The sequence below is a fragment of the Canis aureus genome, chromosome 25 (assembly GCF_053574225.1).
Source record: "Canis aureus isolate CA01 chromosome 25, VMU_Caureus_v.1.0, whole genome shotgun sequence".
Lineage (NCBI taxonomy): Eukaryota > Metazoa > Chordata > Mammalia > Carnivora > Canidae > Canis > Canis aureus.
This window is the reverse complement of record NC_135635.1, coordinates 2154888-2173397: the sequence shown is the minus strand read 5'-3', so window position 1 is coordinate 2173397 and position 18510 is coordinate 2154888. Positions and strand designations below refer to the sequence as shown.

Genomic DNA, 18510 nt, shown 5'->3' with positions numbered 1-18510 from the left:
CGAGGAGCTTGGAGAGGTGCCTTGAGCTGCCCCTTGGGGCCTCTTGTTCCAAGACCCACACTTGTTTCGCTCCTGGCACTTCGTTGTTATAATGATCCACTTTATTGAAGGCGGCGGCTAAGGGCGTTAAGGCCCGGTGGCTCCCAGCGGCCCTGCAGAAGCTCCTCTCAGCCTTCCTCTGCCCCCTGGTGGCCCGCCAGGTGCAGCCGATGGGACTGCCGGGCCGGGCTCCGATCTCCTGTCTTCTAGCACCACCGTTTGGCCAAAACTGCGACCGGTCGGCTTCTCCACCCACGTCGGCAATCTCCTGGAATCCTGGCCCTTCGGAGGGCAGGCAGGTGTCGTCACTGCGCAGCGTCCCATCCACAGCGTCGTCCGTGCTTGCAGCTTATTCTGGAAGGACATCTGGACGTGCGGGTCCGGTGGCAAGCGGTCAAGGGCCCAGCAGGCTGAGTGCCAGGCATGAGGCCCGACCCCTGCCATCTCCCTGTGCCCAAGCTACCCCAGGGTTCCTGCCCTGCCCCCGCTGCCCTCCCCCCCAAGCCCTTTTCACCCTCTTCCTTCACCTTGTGTGGAAAGTCTGGGGCCTCCTCCCAAATGTTTTTCCAGATTAGCTGAGGCCTATTAACACAATCTTTTTTTTTTTTTCCCTATTAACAGTCTTTGATCTCTGTCCATCTAATTGTCATCACGCTTTAAAAATAAATGTAGTTTTCCCTCATTACAAAAGCAGAACATATTCACTGTGGAAAATCAGAAAACACAGATGAGCAGAAATAAAATTCTAAAATCTCCCACATACCACCTAGAGATAAACCATTGTTAATACCTTGATGTGTATCCTTCGGGATCTTTTAACCGGCATTTGCTTTCATTTCACAACAGTGAGATTGCATTGCACCTGCTGTTTTACTTCCTCTTTACACATAGTATATATAAAATGGGCATTTCTGTACTTGTCAATCAATAGTTATGTACAGAGATTCTAACAAAATTAGTTTTCAGGATTGAATAGTTTTCTCGCAGGGAATGCATATACTGTGGTTTATTTAACCAGCCACTTCTAGGCTTAGACACTTACGTTGCTTTTTTTTTTTTTTTAAGATTTATTTATTTATTCATGAGAGACACAGAGAGAGAGGCAGAGACACAGACAGAGGGAGAAGCAGGCTCCATGCAGGGAGCCCGACACAGGACTTGATCCCGGGTCTCCAGGATCACGCCCTGGGCTGAAGGCAGGTGCTAAACTGCTGAGCCAGCGGGGCTGCCCCTTACGTTGCCTTTTAAAAGTTCTCTGCTACCATTAACTGAACTGCAACAAACATACCTCTGGCTAATTTTTTTTAAGATTTTATTTATTTGACAGAGAAAGAGGATGAGCAGAGGGAGGGGCAGAGGGAGAGGGAGAAGGAAAGCAGACTCCCCACTGAGCAGGGAGCCCAACATGGAGCTTGATCCCAGGACCCTGAGACCACCACCTGAGCCAAAGTCAGACACTCAATCAACCGAGCCACCCAGATGTCCCCTACCCCGTCTGGCTATTTTGAAAGGAATTTTGCATTGTAAGTGTTCCCTCCGGTGGCACGCTTACCCTGTTAAATTTTAAGGACCCCATAGATGGAGCTGCCCCACACCTCCTTCCTTCAAGCAGAGCCACATAGCTATCACTACGGTCCATCTCCTTCTCCCCTCCTACAGGCACAGGGGTCCCCGACTCATTTCTCACCTAAACCCACCCACCCTAGCTCTCCCCTCCCCCAGGGCTCCCACGCTCCTCGCTCTCTTCTTACCTAGACATAAAGCGGTACCCATCTATGAATTTGCCTAAAAGTAAGGTAGTATTTTCACCCTGCTGTCTACGTCCTTTGTAATAATTCCTATTTGCATAATGCTTTGCAGCTTATCACTCATTTTATTTTTTTAATTTTTATTTATTTATTCATGAGAGACACCAACACAGAGACAGAGAGAAAGAGAGAGAGAGAAGCAGAGACACAGGCAGAGGGAGAAGCAGGCTCCATGTAGGGAGCCTGATGTGGGACTCGATCCCAGGACTCCAGGATCTGGCCCAGAGCTGAAGGCGGCACTAAACTGCTGAGCCACACGGGCTGCCTCTTATCACTCATTTTATATGGAGCTACGACTCTTTGAGTGCTCACTGTGTGCCAGGTTCCGGGCTTTGAATTTGGAATAAATTTTCCCCGGGCTTCCCAAGATAGGTAAGTGTTAGCGGCCCTTTGTTATCGGAGAGGAAACTGGCTCAGGGTGAGGCCAATGGCGTAGTGGAAAGAGCTTTGAAGTCAGCCCTGACCGAAGTTTGATTGTTTATTAGTTGTGGCACAGGCTGTCAGAAAGCTGCCGTGAACCCCTCTAGGCAGGACGTGCACTTGGGACTTACACACCGCTTTGCATAGCTCCTCTTTGAACCCTGACAGCTTTTGAACTTGAGATCCCTGAAAAATCATCCCAAGTGCTCTTTAACAAGGACCTCGTAAGGAGGGCAGAGCTATGGGACCAGTACACCCTAGGACAGGCAACAAGAGGGTACATCACCTGTAGGGAACTTAAAAACAAGTAAACTGGCTGAAAGCCTAACTTTTTATTATCTTTATATGTGGGCAATTCTAAACAAGGCCAATGACAAAATTCTTTTTTTTTAAAAAGGTTTTATTTATTTATTCCTGAGAGATACAGAGAGAGAGAAAAGCAGAGACACAGGCAGAGGGAGAAGCAGGCTCCATGCAGGGAGCCCGATGTGGGACTCGATCTCGGGACTCCAGGACCACGCCCTGGGCCGAAGGCAGGCACTGAACCGCTGAGTCAGCCAGGCGTCCCAGTATGTTTAAATTGTTAATTGTTCTAAGCTGAAAAGTGAATGAAGAAAATAATGATTATTTGTAATTTTGTCATTTAGACTGTCAAAGGCTCTAGGTATACCACTGGAGAGATCTAATTTTTTTTTTGAGACCTAATTTTTTTAATATGATATTTATTCATTGGCTAATTAGAATTATTATGAACTAATAACTTATTTGCTGGTTAATTTGTATTGTCTTTGAATTGATAATGTTTGTTCTACAATTACCTTATCAGTCAGAGTTCTCTGGAGAAACAGATTCAGTAGGATATATAGAGACATACATAAAAAAAAAATCTATAATGGGACTTGGCTCCTACAGTTATGGTGATCAAGAAGTCCCACAATCTGCCGTCTGCAAGCTGGAGAGCCAGGAAAGCTGGTGGTGTGATTCAGTCCAAGTCCGAAAGCCTGGGATTTGGTGCCCAATGTTGTAAATCCTTGTCTGAACCTGAAATCCCAAGAATCAGGAGCCCCAATGTCCAAGTGCAGAATAAGATGGATGTCTCAGTTCAAACAGAGCAGATTTACCCTTCCTCCATTTTTTTGTTCTACTCAGCCCCTCAAGAGATTGGATGAAGCCCACCTGCCCTGGGGGAGCTCACTCTTCCTTATTCAGTATACTGAATCAAATGCTAATCTCTTCCGAAGACACTCTCACAAATACACCCAGAAATAATGTTTCATCACAGATCTGAGCATCTCTTAGCCCAGTCAATCCTCACAATTACAAAGTTGAATAGTACAAAAGATATACGATGAAAAATTAAGTCTTTCCTCCTATCCCAGATGCCTCACCCGAGATGCAAACATTATAGTTTTTTATGTATAGGTAGATATAATTTTAACCCCATTTTACAAATCAGGAAACTGAGACTCAGAGAGGTTTTGTGACTGCCTGAGGTCACACAGCTGATGGAGCTAACAGAACTGACGCCAGAGCTTTTCCCTGACACCACCCTGCTAGCCAGGCATCATCTGTGTTCTTATATATGTCCTGAGTGTGCATCTTAGATTGAGGACCCTCAGCAAGAGAGGACTGCACATGAGAGTTGCTCAGGAAAGTACCCAGCACTGGGCCACTGGGCACCATAGCAGGAGGCCTGGATTTGCCCCCCAATTTTTTTTTTTTGAATTAACCTGCTGTGTGGCGCTGGGCAAATCTCTTGATTTCCTCACCTGGCCTTCTTATTCACTGGGCTAAGTGGGGACTGAAACAAGCTAAGTAGAAAGATGTTTGGGAGATGCCTGGGTGGCTCAGCGGTTGAGCGTCTGCCTTTGGCTCAGGGCATGATCCTCCATACATGGAGCCTGTTTCTCCCTCTGCCTGTGTCTCTCATGAATAAGTAAATAAAATCTTAAAAAAAAAAAATGTTTGGGAAGAAAAAGTGTCATATAGATTCGAGGAAAGGAGGGGTGGATATTGATGATGGGGAACTCTGTACTTTAATTTATACATATCTATCCTTGTTTAAATGTTAAGTTCCTAGAAGAGTGTTGCTTGTTTGCTGCCTCTCTCTTTTTTTTTTTTAAAGACTTTTATTTATTTATTTGAGATACAGTGAACAAGAAAGAGATCACAGTGGGGGAAGAGATGGAGACGGAGGAGGAGAAGCAGGCTCTGAAGGAGAGCAGGGAGCCTTATGCAGGGTTAGATCTCAGGACCCTGAGATCATGACCTGAGCCAAAGGCAGATACTTAACAGCCTGAGCCACCCAGGCACCCTGCTGCCTCTCTTCTTTGAAGAGGGTTGACTCTTCAAGCGTCAGCCCAGTGCAGGTAATGAGCCTATCAAAGGGGCTACGTGGGCACTTAGAAGTGGGGCTAAACCATATATCCAGGTAGTGACACTTCCTCCCAGGAGCAGCACAGGGGTCCCGACCAGCTGAGTGACTGCACAGCTGAGCTAGGAAGTTCAACCATGGTGAGCAATCCATATTCCCCAAAGAAGAAACCCTTGTCCCTGCCCCTGGTGACACTCTAGGACTACACAGCACTGTGCCAGTTTAGCCATTGCTGCATTAAAAAAACATCCCAAGACTTAGAAGCTTAAAACAATACCCATTTATTAGCTCACATGCTTCGGTCATGCTTTCCAATCCGCCACAAGCTTTACACTCCATCAGCCAATAATCCTCATCAGTTACCAGCCTGCACTTACTGAACACCTGATACGCACTAGATGCTGTGTCAGATGCTGAGGCATAAAAGAACTCTAACACCTAGGCTATGCAGAAAAAGCCATGAAAGTCTTTGAAATGAGCAAAAGTTTACTGAGGGCCTTTCAGTGGAATGCTAGGCTTTGTCTAGGAAGCCTTCAGCGTTGTTTGCTTCCATGGGGGTCTGTGCCTTTATTTTTAGGTTTATAAAAATAGTTTATTTTAGGGGCTCCTGGGTGGCTCAGTTGGTTAAACATCGGACTCTCGATTTTGGCTCAGGTGATGATCTCAGGGTTGTGGGATCAAGCCTCAAGTCGGGCTCCAGGCTCAGCAGAGAGTCTGCTTGTCCCTCTCTCTCTGCTCCTACCACCCCCACCGCCACCCTCTCTCTCTCAAATAAATAATCTTTTTTTAATTTAATTCTTTTAAAGATCTTTTAAGATTTTATTTATTTATTCATGAGACACAGAAAGAGAGAGAGAGGCAGAAACACAGGCAGAGGGAGAAGCAGGCTCCATGCAGGAAGCCCGATATGTAAGCCGGGATATGAGGCAGGACTCAATCCCAGGACCCTGGGATCATGACTTAAGCCAAAGACAGACGCTCAACCACTGAGCCACCCTGGCGTCCCTTTTTTTAAATTTTAAAAAAGTTTCTTTTCAAGATTTTTCATAGACCTTCAACATTTTATTTTCAGATATACCAAGAAGATAATCTGTGTTCAGCATAACCTTTGATCGCTTCTGACTAGGTGAATTTATAGCTCTGCAAGTTGGAAAAACCGATAGTAACACAAATGATTTCTGTACATAGAATGCAAATGAACTTTGTCCAGTGAGATAAAAACGGCTTCTGTCCAGTAGAAAAGATGACTCCAAATATTACATTTTAGTACCTATAGGATATTTACCAGTTTTGTACCTATAAGCAAAATTATTTTGGCATTCCTAACTTGCCTATGAAGGTTTACTCTTCAGATTCTCCTTGCAATCGGTTGTAACAAATTGTAGGTTTCCCCTTTAATGAAGGAGTTAAATAAAATCTTCAGTGGGTGCTTACTTTACATTTGTATGAAAGTTATTATTGGGCAGCCCTGGTGGCGGTGGCGCAGCGGTTTAGTGCCGCCTGCAGCCCGGGGTGTGATCCTGGAGACCTGGGATCGAGTCCCACATCGGGCTCACTGCATGGAGCCTGCTTCTCCCTCTGCCTGTGTCTCTGCCTCTCTCTCTCTCTGTGTCTCTATGAATAAATGAATGAAATCTTTAAAAAAATAGTTATTATTTTACTTTTTTGAAAATTATAACAGTTTCCTCATCTACAAAATGGCAATAATAACTGTAGGGTTGTTGAGGGGATGAAATTAGATAAAATATATATATGGATTATCACAATATAAAGCTCATAATAATGCTTAATAAATATCAGCTGCTTTATTGTTTTCATTAGTCAAAGGACTTAGAATTTTTTTTTAAGATTTTATTTATTTATTCATGAGGGACACAGAGAGAGAGAGAGAGGCAGAGACACAGGCAGAGGAGGAAGCAGGCTCCATGCCAGGAGCCCGACGTGGGACTCGATCCCGGGTCTCCACGATCATGCCCTGGGCCAAAGGCAGGCGCCAAACCGCTGAGCCACCCAGGGATCCCCCGGACTTAGAATTTAAAGATTGATTGATTAATTGATTTGAGAGAAAGAGCACACAAGCAGGGGGAGAGGGGAAGGGCAGAGGGAGAGGGAGAGGGACAAGCAGATTCTCTCCTGAGCAGGGAACCCGATGCGGGGTTCGATTCGAAGTTTGATCCCAGGACCCTGGGATCATGACCTGAGCTGAAGGTAGACCCTTAACCAACTGAGCCCCGCAGGCACCCCTAAGGACTTAGAATTTAGTCTGGAAATCACACAACACAGAAGCAAAGAGTTCCAGTACATCATTAAGTTCTACACTCTACATCAAAGATTATTAATTCTGGTATTTGAAAAAAGTTATTGGAGTCTGGAGTAATCCAGGGAGGCTTCCCAGAAGAGGAGTGGTCTCAGCTGGTCCTCAAGGGATGGGCAGGATTTGCAGAAGAGAAGAGGGAGGAGACCAAACCAGGCAAGGCAAGGTCAAGGTGGAAAGAGTATATAACTTGGCCAGGCTCTGTGACTCTGTGATGGGTTCATCCCCAGCTCCTTCCCCAATCACATTTATCTTTACTTTTTTTTTTTTTTTTTTTTTTTAGAGTGGGAGAGGGGCAGGGGGAGAAGAAGAGAGAATCTTAAGCAGGCTCCATGCCCGGAGCGAAGCTGGATGTGGTGCTCTATCTCACCAGCCTGAGATCATGACCTGAGTCGAAATCAAGAGTCAGATGCTTAACCAACTGAGCTACCCAGGCGCCCCTTACCATTACCTTTGATTGTCTATTAGAGAGTACTTCACGATTCATTTTTCATTTATGCACAGACTTACAAGAAAAACATTAATCAGATGAATTATTTACCAGCACCTACCAAGAGCCCACAATTAACCACAAATAAGTAAACTCTGAGGAGCAGGGATCTGGCCTTTAATTGTTTCTTAAGCATTAAAAAGCTTGACCTTGGGATGCCTGGGTGGCCCAGCAGTTTAGCGCCTGCCTTCAGCTTGGGGCATGATCCTGGAGTCCCGGGATCGAGTCCCACATCAGGCTTCCTGCGTGGAGCCTGCTTCTCCTTCTGCATAGGTCTCTGACTCTCCCTCTCTCTCTCTGTGTCTCATGAATAAATAAATAATCTTTTTTTTTATAAATAAAAAATCTTAAAAAAAATAAAAATAAAAAATAAAAAGCTTGACCTAGGGACGTCTGGGTGGCTCAGTCGGTGAAGCATCTGACTCTTGGTTTCAGTTCAGGCTGTGATCTCGGGGTCTTGAGATCGAGCCCCACGTCAGACTCTGTGCTCAGCGTGGAATCTGCTTTTAAAGACACTCTCTCCTGCCTCTTCCTCCCCATGCATGCTCTCTCTCTCTGTCTCTCAAATAAATAAATAAATCTTTTTTAAAAAAAATTAAAAAGTTTGACCTGGTAAGTGAGAAGGAAAGGACAAGAACTGGAACCTGCTACTGTCAAACAAAGCTGTCCTAGCAAAAAAACCCAGACTGCCCTCCTGCCTGGCTCCAGAGGATTCAGGCTTGAAACACTGCATGGGAAATCTTCAGCCAAAGTCCTCACCAGTCTCTCCTTTGACTAACAATCACCATCCCAGGAAGTGGGAACTATAGCAACTTTCATAGTGTAGGTTGGATAGGGGAGTGGGGAGACCACCTATACCCTTGAAGCATAAATTCTCATCAAAAAGATTACAAAGTACATGGCCTTGGAAGAGAAGAAACACAAACATGTATAAAAATACCTCCTGGAGTTCAATTAGGAGGATGAAATAAATCAAATACACAATTAAATAGGAGACCAGGCCAAGATGATGCCTTGGGATGCTGATTGGAGTAGGTAGGCTTCTCCTGCAAATGATCTGTCAAGACTGAGAAGGTACAGGCTATTCTAGGTGAGAACAGTGAGTAACACTGGGAAATCTCAGGGCGAGGCAGAAGTAGGGAGTGACGGGTAAGGTTAGAGAAGCAAGAAGAACACAGTTTACTAAGTGCTTTCAAAGCTAGAGACTAGTGCCATGGAAAGAGATATGACACGTATTAAATTTCTCCAGAGAAAACAGAGCCAAATGGAGAGGGGAAGGAGGAAAGGGAGAGAGAGAGAGAAGAGATTTATTTAGGAATTGGCTCACATGATTACAGACACTGAGAAGTCCCATGATTTGCCATGTGTAAACCAGGGAACCAGGGAAGTTGGTGGTATAATCCAGTCAAATCCAAAGGCTGAGAACTAGAAGCACAGCTGTCCGGGTTCAGGAGTAGATGGATGACTTAGCACCAGCACAGAAAGCAAATTTGTCCTTCCAGCTGCATTTTTTGCTCTATCCAGGCCCTCAGTGGATTGAATGATGCCCACCAGCATCAGTGAAGGGGATCTATTCACTCAGCCAATCCAAGTGCTAATCTCTTCCAGAGATACCTCACAGAAGCACCCAGAAATAATCTTTTACCAGCTCTCTGGGCATTTCGGAGCCTAGTCAAGGAGACACAATAAAGTTAACCATCACAGAGCTCGGTTTTAGGAAGATTGTTCCAGGCACCATGTGCTGGGTGGACTGGGGAGACTGAGTGGAGATGAAGTGGAGACAGTCCAGAGTGGAAAAGAGAGTCATAACAAGAGCACGGGCAGTGAGGATGGATAGGAAGGGAAGGACGGGATAGTTGGGCAACAACCCCTACCACCCTCTCCCGTGCCCACCCCGTTCCAGTCACAGTGGTCTCCTTACTGGACCCCAAACACACCAGGCACACCTAGGGCCTTCGGCTTTGCAGCCCTCCTCCCTGACACCTGTCATCTCAATTCCTCATTTCCTTCATCTCTACACAAATCCCCATGACTACCAAACACAAAATAGCGCCCTTCCCCACCACGGCCCTCCTAGCTCTTTTGCTTTATTTTTCTCGATGGTACTTATCACTATCCGAGCTAATACATATTTATTTATTGTCTGTCCATTACTGATAGGATGTAAGCTCCATGAGGGCACAGATTTTTTTTTAGGTTCACCATTGTATCCTCATTGCCCAAAACAAAGCACGCAGTATGAATCCTCCATGAATATTTGGGTTGGGGGGCACCTGGGTGGCTCAGTCAGTCAAGCATCTGCCCTAAGCTCAGGCCGTGATCCCAGAGTCCCCGGATCAAGCCCTGCACTGGGCTCCCTGCTCGGTGGGGAATCTGCTTCTCCCTCTGCCTCTGCCTCTCACCCCGGCACATGCTTGCACTCTCTTTCTCTCTCTCTGACTCTGTGTCTCAAATGAATAAATAAAATCCTTTTTAAAATTACAAATAAAGAAATAAAGATGTCTAAGACGCCATCAAAAATCCAGAACGTAAAAAAAAAAAAAAAAAAATTCCAGAACATATCTAGAAGACACAGAGCAGAGGAGAGCAGAATCCAAATCTCCAATGAGTAAAAAAAGGAAAACAAGATACAGAGAAAAAACGTTTACTGGAGAAGTGACAGGTACGAGGAGCATGATACAAGGCCACAGATGGGAAAGTAAATCACTAGATCAGAAATAATAAGGAAATGACTGGGTTGAACATGAAACCTATCAGGAAAAGGAGATGGGGTGACCACCACGAGAAAGAACCTTCAGGCCTTTTTCCCCCCAAGACCTTATTTATTTACCTGACAGAGAGAGGGAGGGAGAGCACACAAGTAGGGGGAGGAGCAGAGGGAGAGAGAAGCAGACTTCCTGCTGAGCGGGGAGCCCCAATGCAGGGCTCGATCCCAGAACCTTGAGCCAGAGGCAGACGCTCACCCAACTGAGCTACCCAGGTGCCCCTCCACTAGGCCTCTGACCAGGCTGCATCTATAGGGTGCTAGCCGTAGGGGGCCAGAGAGGACAGATGCACCACTCAAAGAACACACAAGAGCTGCCCTCCAGAACGTAGGCGGAGGTGAGAAACCCAGAGTCGGGGGCATCTTTTGAGCTCATGGAGAGCTGGGATTCAAAGATATGGTCTTGGGGATCCCTGGGTGGCTCAGCAGTTTGGCACCTGCCTTTGGCCTGGGGTCCCGGGATCGGGTCCAGCGTTGGGCTCCCGGCGTGGAGCCTGCTTCTCCCTCTGCCTGTGTCTCTGCCTCTCTCTCTCTCCCTATGTCTATCATGAATAAATAAATAAATCTTTAAAAAAAAAAAAAAGATATGGCCTTTGCCCCATCTGAACAGGAGTGACAACAGCAGCTTTGGGAATTGATGAGTCACTAGGAAGAGAACACGGAGCACGAGTTGCAACTTGTGGCCCGGGGCTCAATCGGCCCCCAGATGTGTTTTATTTAAGCTACACTTGGTTTTAATTGTTCCAATTAAGTCCACTTTCACATGTTGGAACTTTCACAAAAAAACTGCTCCCTTCTGGTTGATCTTTTAAAACCTGGAAGAGCTAGCGGGTGCCGGGCCCACGGTTGAGCGGACAGTAAGAGTCCGGGCCGCAAGTCCGGGTGGCATGTGTCAGCACTTGGTTCTGAGGTATAGAATTCCAGAGTGACCCATTTTCATCATCTGTCATTTTAAAAAAATCTTCTTTGTCTTCTGGCCTCTATCATTTCTGATACGCCCATGGCCATTCAAATTGTTCCCCTCTATGTGGTGGGGGACTTTATTCTAAATGCTTCCAAGATTTTCTCGTTATCGGTGGCTTTCATCATGTCGACCATCATAAGCCAATGCAGTTTTCTTTGTACTTATGCTGCTCAGGGTTTGCTGAACTTCTTGAATCTTAAACAAATGTGGGAAATTTCTTGAAATATTCTTCACCTCCCTCTCTCTCGCCTCTCCTGCTGAGACTTCAATAACATGTTACATCTTTTCATATTGTCCACAGGTCCCTGAGGCTCAGTTCATTTTTTTCCTCCATCTTTTTTCCCTCTCTTTTTCAGATTTGGTCATTTCTATTGATCTATCTCCAAGTATAGAGCTCTTATCCCTCTTTTGCTGTTAATCTCATCTCATGAAATTTATTTCAGATACTGTATTTTTCAATCCTAACATTTCCATTTGGTTTTTATATTTCTCTGCTTAGGTTTCCTAACTTTTCATTCATTACAAGTATATCTTATTTTATCTCAATGAGCACAGTCATACCAGCTGCATTAAAGTCCTCCCCTGATCATTTCAACATCTGAGTCATCTTAGGGTTGGCCCCTGTTGACTGCCTTATCCCTTGGGAATGGGTCACATTTTCCACGTTCTTAATGTGTTGAATGACTGTGATTGTATCCCGTACATTGTAAATGTTATGTTATGGAGACTCCAGATTCTGTTATACTCCTCTGTTGTAGGCAGAATAATGGCCCCTAAAGATGTCTGAATCCCTGGAACCTGTGAAAGTGTTATGTCACATGGCAAAGGAGAATTAAGGCTGAAGATAGAATTAAGGTTGCTAACTGGCTGATCTTAAAATAATACTGGATTACCCAAGTGGGCCCAACATATCACAGGGGTCCTTAAAAGCGAAAGAGGGTGGGGACTGCCTAACTGGTTCAGAGGGTAAGACATGACTCTTGATCTTGGGGTCGTGAGTTTGAGCCCCACGAGTATAGAGATTACTTTTCTTAAAGGTGAAAGAGGCAGAAGGGAAGTCAGATGAGAGTGATCAATACAAGGATTCAACCTGGTGTTTCTGGCCTTGAAAATGGAAGAAGGGGACCATGAGTTGAGTCAAGGCACTAAAGGGAAGCTGGAAAAAAGCAAGGAAACAAATTCTCCTGGAGAGCTTGCAGAAGGAATGCAATCCTGCCAACATTTTGATTTCAGCCTAGCGTAGTTCATTTCAGACTTCTGACCCAGAGCCATAAGAGAATAAATGTGTTGTTTTAGGCCAGTCAGTTTGTGGTAATTTCTTACAGTAGGAACAAGAAACTAATGTATCCTCCAAAGGTGATCATGTTTTTATTTTAGCAAGCAATGAAATTGGTTAGATCCAAACTGCAAACTCTCTCTCACTTGAAACAGACAAGCAGCTCAGATCTTACTTTCAATTCATTCTCTCTCTTTCTCTCCCCCTTTCTTTTCTCAGCTGAACTGTTTACACCCTGCTTTAGGACTCAAGGACCAGCCAGATACTGGGGCAGAATCAACATCAGAACTCTCTCTTCCTTACAGGATTCCCTCTTACTTTGTGGGAGCAGAGACTGTCCTGGGCAATGCCTTCTTAACAGCAGAAATGCAGCAGATTTTCTAGCGAAGCTTGAGCCATCCTGAACCACACCTGCTGTAACACCCCACGTTGGTACCTTTTTCCAAGTTTCAGCTCCCACCCAAAATCTGCTTGTCTTTGTTCCACAGCTTTCAGATAGCTGTGGGGCTTTATTTTTTTTTCCAGTTAATTTTTACCTTTGAGAGAGTTAATCCTCTAGGAACCTATTTACCAAAACAGAAACAGAACCCCTATATAATCTTGATATATATTTAAAATTAACCTTACAGTCAAAACTCAGTGATAAAAAGACTTATATTTCAGAGAAATACATATCTTTAAAGCACTGATATATTTTGGATTGTTAGGACATAAAGCAGCAATGATAATTTGATTATTTCAGCTACCCAAGCTTAAATGAACTATATTCCATTATTAATGGATTAACTTAGTCCTGGTTATCTAAGAATTGTCTTTGCCAGCTTTACCAGAAGGAAGACCATAATATCCACAATTAGCATCACAGATTCACAAAATGACCAAAAAAAAAGGTTTTTTTAATCATCTAGTTTAATACCCTCATTTTACAGATTAGGCTACCAAGGCTCAGAAAAAACAAAGAGAATGCTTTAGCTAAAATTTGTTAATTAGTGTACTTGAGATTTTTTTTAATGTAAAGCTTCCAGGGGCACCTGAGGGGCTCAGTCAGTTAAGCATCCAACTCTTGATTTCAGCTCAGGTCATGATCTCAGAGTTCTGATCAGGCTCTGTGCTCAGCAGGGAGTCTGCTTGAGATCCTCTCTCCCCCTCTCCCCTTCTCCCCCTCCCCCTCCAAAATGAATAAGTAGATCTTTTTGAAAAAGACAAATGACGGGGATCCCTGGGTGGCTCAGCAGTTTAGCGCCTGCCTTCAGCTCAGGGTGTGATCCTGGAGTCCCAGGATCGAATCCCACATTGGGCTCCCTGCATGGAGCCTGCTTCTCCCTCTGCCTGTGTCTCTGCTTCTCTCTCTCTGTATCTCTCAGGAATACATAAATAAGATCTTAAAAAAAAAAAAAAAAAAGACAAAAATGTCAAGCTTCCAGACATAATTATTTATATATATTAGGAAAACGGGAGTTTTCAAAAGAAAATTTGGACAATTTCAATTAAATTCTTATGTGAACCTCAAATACTAAATTAACCCAATTAGCTTAGTAAATTCAGAGTCCGGAAAACAAATATAAATTTACATGCATTCACTTGTTTGCTTTGTTTTTTTTGTTTGTTTGTTTTGTTTTTAGATTTATTTATTTGAGAGAGAGAGCATGAGAAGGGGAGAGGGAGAGGGACAAGCAGACTCTCCTGTGATCAGGGAGTCCGAAATGGGGCTTGATCTTGGGATCATGACCTGAGCTGAAGGCAGATGTTTAGCTGACTGAGCCATCCAGGTGCCCCCTGTTTGCTTAATTTAGTTTCCAAACATCTTTCTACTTCTGACTAGTCTAAAGGAAGTAATCTTTTTTGCTTTATTCCTGTGAAAGAAGCCACTGCTTTTAAGGGCTGTGTTTTCTAGTTCAAGAATAATAAATGAATCCAGGCATATGAGTCAATATGCATCATGATAACTTCCTGAAAACCACCTCAGTGAATATAAATTCCTTGAAAATCTGACTTCAGCACCAGAAAATACATATTGAGCACCAACAGTGTTCCACATGCTGATGCACAAAGAGCACAAAGATAATCAACATGGATGTCGCCCTGAAAGAGCTGATAGGCCAGGAAGGAAGGTAGTTTAAGGATGAAGGTAACAAGTGTCAAAAGGAAGGTGAAGGCGCAGTCCTGGTGGGGTTCAGAGAAAGAAGCTCGGAAAAAGCTTCCTAGAAAAGGTAACAACATTAGAAGAACCTCAGAAAGATAGATTCTTTGCTGACCCATTCGGTAGTGAAAGAGGAAAAAGTATTCCAGAGAGAGAAGAGCAAAGAGAGAGAGAGAGAGAGAAAAAAAAAAAGACTCAACATTAGGAAAGCACAAAGTATCCATGGCTGGAACATTACAGAAACAAGAAAGGATAGTAGGGAATAAGTGCGAACCGGTCATTTGTGGCTGGAGTAAACACAACCTTCCATGTCTGCCTAGACCACATAGTCATAGAAGGTAATGGGTGGGGAAATGTGTTCTGACCTATGCTTTAGGATAATAACTCTGGGGGTTACGTATAACATGGATTGAGGCAGGGGAAGTCTATAGGCAGGAAAACTATAGGTTAGGAACTAGTATAATGGACAGGGTGAAAAATGACAGGGGAAATAATAGGAGCACGGAAAAGAAATTATCAAAATGAGACACTGCAAATGTCAAGACTTGGCAAATGATTTTTTTTTAAGTATTCTTGTTTTTAAGATTTTATGTATTTGAGAGTAAGAGAGATAGTGAGAGACAGCACAAGTGAGGGAGGGGAGAGGGAGAAGCAGCACCCCTACTGAGCACAGAGCCCGAGGTGGGGCTCCATCCCAGGACCCTGCGAACCATCACCTGAGCAGAAGGCAGACGCTTTACTGAGCCACCCAGGGGCCATCTCCACCTCCCTTCCCCCAACCCCACTGCTGGGAAGTGATTTTTGATAACCACTTTCTGACCCACAAAAACTGAGATAAGAAATGTTTACTATTTTATGCCAGTAAGTTTTAGAGTAGTTCATTACATGACAATGGGTAATTAACACAGTTTATTCCTTCTGGATTTCTTCAGAACAAATGACACAAAGTGGTTACCATGGACTTATTTTGTGATTTTAACAGTTTTACTTATTTTTAAGATGTCTTTGGGAAACTGGAAATAACATGGACCTGATGGCTCTGCCACTTGCTGGCCATGTGCACTTGGGTTAGGTTACTTATTGTTTCTGAGCTTCGGAGTCATTATCTAAAAATAGGATTATTTACCTTAGATGGCCATTGTGAGAATGCAATAAGCTAGTTTGTTAAGTGTTTGATATAACTCCTGGGATGTATTAGGTGCTTGGTCACTATAAGTCTCTCCCTAACCCACATGACCCTGCCTCATCTAGCTTTTCTGTGAACTTTCTAAAATCTACTGTCCCCAAAGGCCAATGCTTTTTTTCTTAATTTTCAAGTAACATTGCCTTTTAATGATCCAAACCGGAAGAAATACAGAGTAAGCCTTTCCCTAGTCCTATTAGATTGGAATCTAACTTTTAACAAATTCCCAGATGATAAGTAAATTCATCGAAATATGACAAGTACTGGACTAACCTAATATGACCAAAAAAGAGCCTATACACTTCTCTGAACCTGCCTCACCCCAGGCTTTGCCATGTAAGTAAATGGGATCATCCAGGTGTTAATGCCAAAAACACGGAGTCTTCTTTGATAGCTCCCTCTCCTGTTCCCCTCTCATCTAATCAAGCAGCAAGTCTAATTCCAAAATATATCTGCATCTGTCTCCTTCCATCCCTACACTCACACCTAAGCCACCATCTTCTCTCACCAGGACTACAGGAGCCAGGTCAACTTATCCGGGTATAGAAGGTGCAGTAGCTGAGCTCCACCATAATTTTAGGGACTCTCAAAAACATTTTAGTTTAAAATCATAATAAAAAGCAGGGATCCCTGGGTGGCTCAGCGGTTGAGCATCTGCCTTCAGCTCAGGGTGTGATCCCTGGGTCCCGGAATCGAGTTCCGCGTCGGGCTCCCTGCATGGAGCCTGCTTCTCCCTCTGCCTGTGTCTCTGCCCCTCTCTCTCTCTCTGTGTCTCCCATGAATCAATAAATAAAATACTTTTTAAAAACTATAATAAAAAAAAAAAAAACTATAATAAAACAGGGCAGCCTGGGTGGCTCAGCGATTTGGTGCCACCTTTGGCTTGGGGCGTGGTCCTAGAGTCCCGGGATGGAGTCCCGCGTCAGGCTCCCTGCATGGAGCCTGCTTGTCCCTCTGTCTCTCTCTCTGTGTCTCTCATGAATAAATAAATAAAATCTAAAAAAAAAAAAAAAAACTATAATAAAACAAAGGTTTAGGTCAAAACATGTCTTCATGTATAACATTAATATATTGGCCAGAAATCATAAAGTATAATTCTATAGTTAATTGTGAATTTTTACGTATACACCGATGTAACCACCTTCCACATCAAGATACTAAGTCATCCTTTTCAAAATTTTATTTCAAGTCATGACATTAAATCGTGTAACTTTACTGCATAAAATTGCATGAAATCCTTCCATGCTTTCCCACCCCCCTTGGAATAAAATCCAGGGACCCCCTAGGTGGCTCAGTGGTTGAGCATCTGCCTTTGGTTCAGGGTGTGATCCCAAGGTCCCGAGTTCGAGTCCCACATCGAGCTCCCTGCATGGAGCCTGCTTCTCCCTCTGCCTGTGTCTCTGCCTCTCTCTCTCTCTGATGAATAAATAAATAAAGTCTTAAAAAAAAAAAAAAAAGGAATAAAATCCCAACTCCGAAACCTGGTTTACAAAGCCTCACGTGACCCAACTCCCCACTGCCTCTCACTGGGCCTTGCATCACTCTTCCCCTTCCCTCAGCATCCCCCAGCTACCAGGCCTTAAATGCCTCGACTGGTCCAGGAAGCTCCTACCCTGGAGCGTATGACCTGCCTGCATCCTCTGCCTTCTTCTAAAGCTCTTCCTAGGGATGTGCAGGAGGCCACTGGCGATCTGTAACCCGGATCTCTTTATTTTTTCTTTTTTTAAGATTTTATTGATCTATTCATGAGCGACAGAGAGAGAGAGAGGCAGAGACACAGGCAGAAGGAGAAGCAGGCTCCATGCAGGGAGCCCAACGTGGGACTCGATGCCGGGTCTCCAGGGTCACACCCTGGGCCGAAGGCAGGTGCTAAACCGCTGCGCCACGCAGGGATCCCTACCGGGATCTGTTTAAACGTCACCTCCCCAGAGGCCTTCCCTAGCCGGGCCATCTAAAGTCGCACCCAATCATCTGTGAATCCAAGCACCTTGAAATCACCTGCAAAGTGTTCATCCTTCCTCAACATTCATTCACAGCTTCCCGTCTGTCCTTCCTTCACTTGGACTAGAACGCCCTTCGCAGTTGTGTTTTCCGTCGAATCGAGAAATGCCAAGAATCGTGCCTGACACGTGGCAGGTGCTCCACGAACGCTTCCCTGGAATGACATCCTAATACGGGACACGATAACCTAGAATAAAACGCAGCGTTAGCTGGAGGAGGCAAGGATGCCACTGGGCTGTGAAATCCTAAGGGCCTGCATGTGGATGAACGCAGCTCAAAAAATGAAGGGCTACGTAGGTCAAAGCCCATGGCAATCAACTTGCTCGGTATTTGCTCCTTATTCCTTCTTTTTTTTTTTTTTTTCCCTCCATCCTTACGCAAGACACCGGGTTTGTTTCGCTTCGACAAAAAGCAATCAAAAAAAAAAAAAAAAAAAAAAAAACGTTCAGTAACTTAGCCACATCCGTCTCCACACGTGGAAACACCAAAAGTAAAGAAACTCAGCATCTTCCCATTCCCTCCAAAGCCAATCGCAGCGCAGCATCCCGCGGCCCCGGCCGTCCAGGTCCCGCCCGCCTGGCCCCGCCCCTTCCGCTTACCCACCGCCCGGAAGTCCGCCGGGCCTGGGACCCGCCCCCTCGCCCGCGCGGAGCCCTGCGTAAAGCGAGAGGGACTTCGCGACAGCCCAGGCCCCACCCCTTTGGCCACATGTCGCGCAGGCCTTCCCGTCGGACGCC

At 44.8% G+C, this 18510-nt stretch overlaps 1 long non-coding RNA gene across 2 annotated transcripts; it reads right to left on the bottom strand.

The window, feature by feature from the left end:
• Nucleotides 1-2646: 2646 nt before the first annotated feature.
• On the bottom strand, nucleotides 2647-18366 carry LOC144296756 (uncharacterized). Of its 2 annotated transcripts, none has more exons than XR_013363723.1 (4): nucleotides 18227-18366; nucleotides 17771-17960; nucleotides 3086-3308; nucleotides 2647-2864 (listed from the first exon to the last, which is right to left on the bottom strand). It is a non-coding gene; the product is annotated as an uncharacterized LOC144296756 (long non-coding RNA). The 2 variants fall into 2 exon arrangements; XR_013363724.1 differs by having other exon boundaries at nucleotides 3178-3308.
• Between the last annotated feature and the right edge of the window lie 144 nt (nucleotides 18367-18510).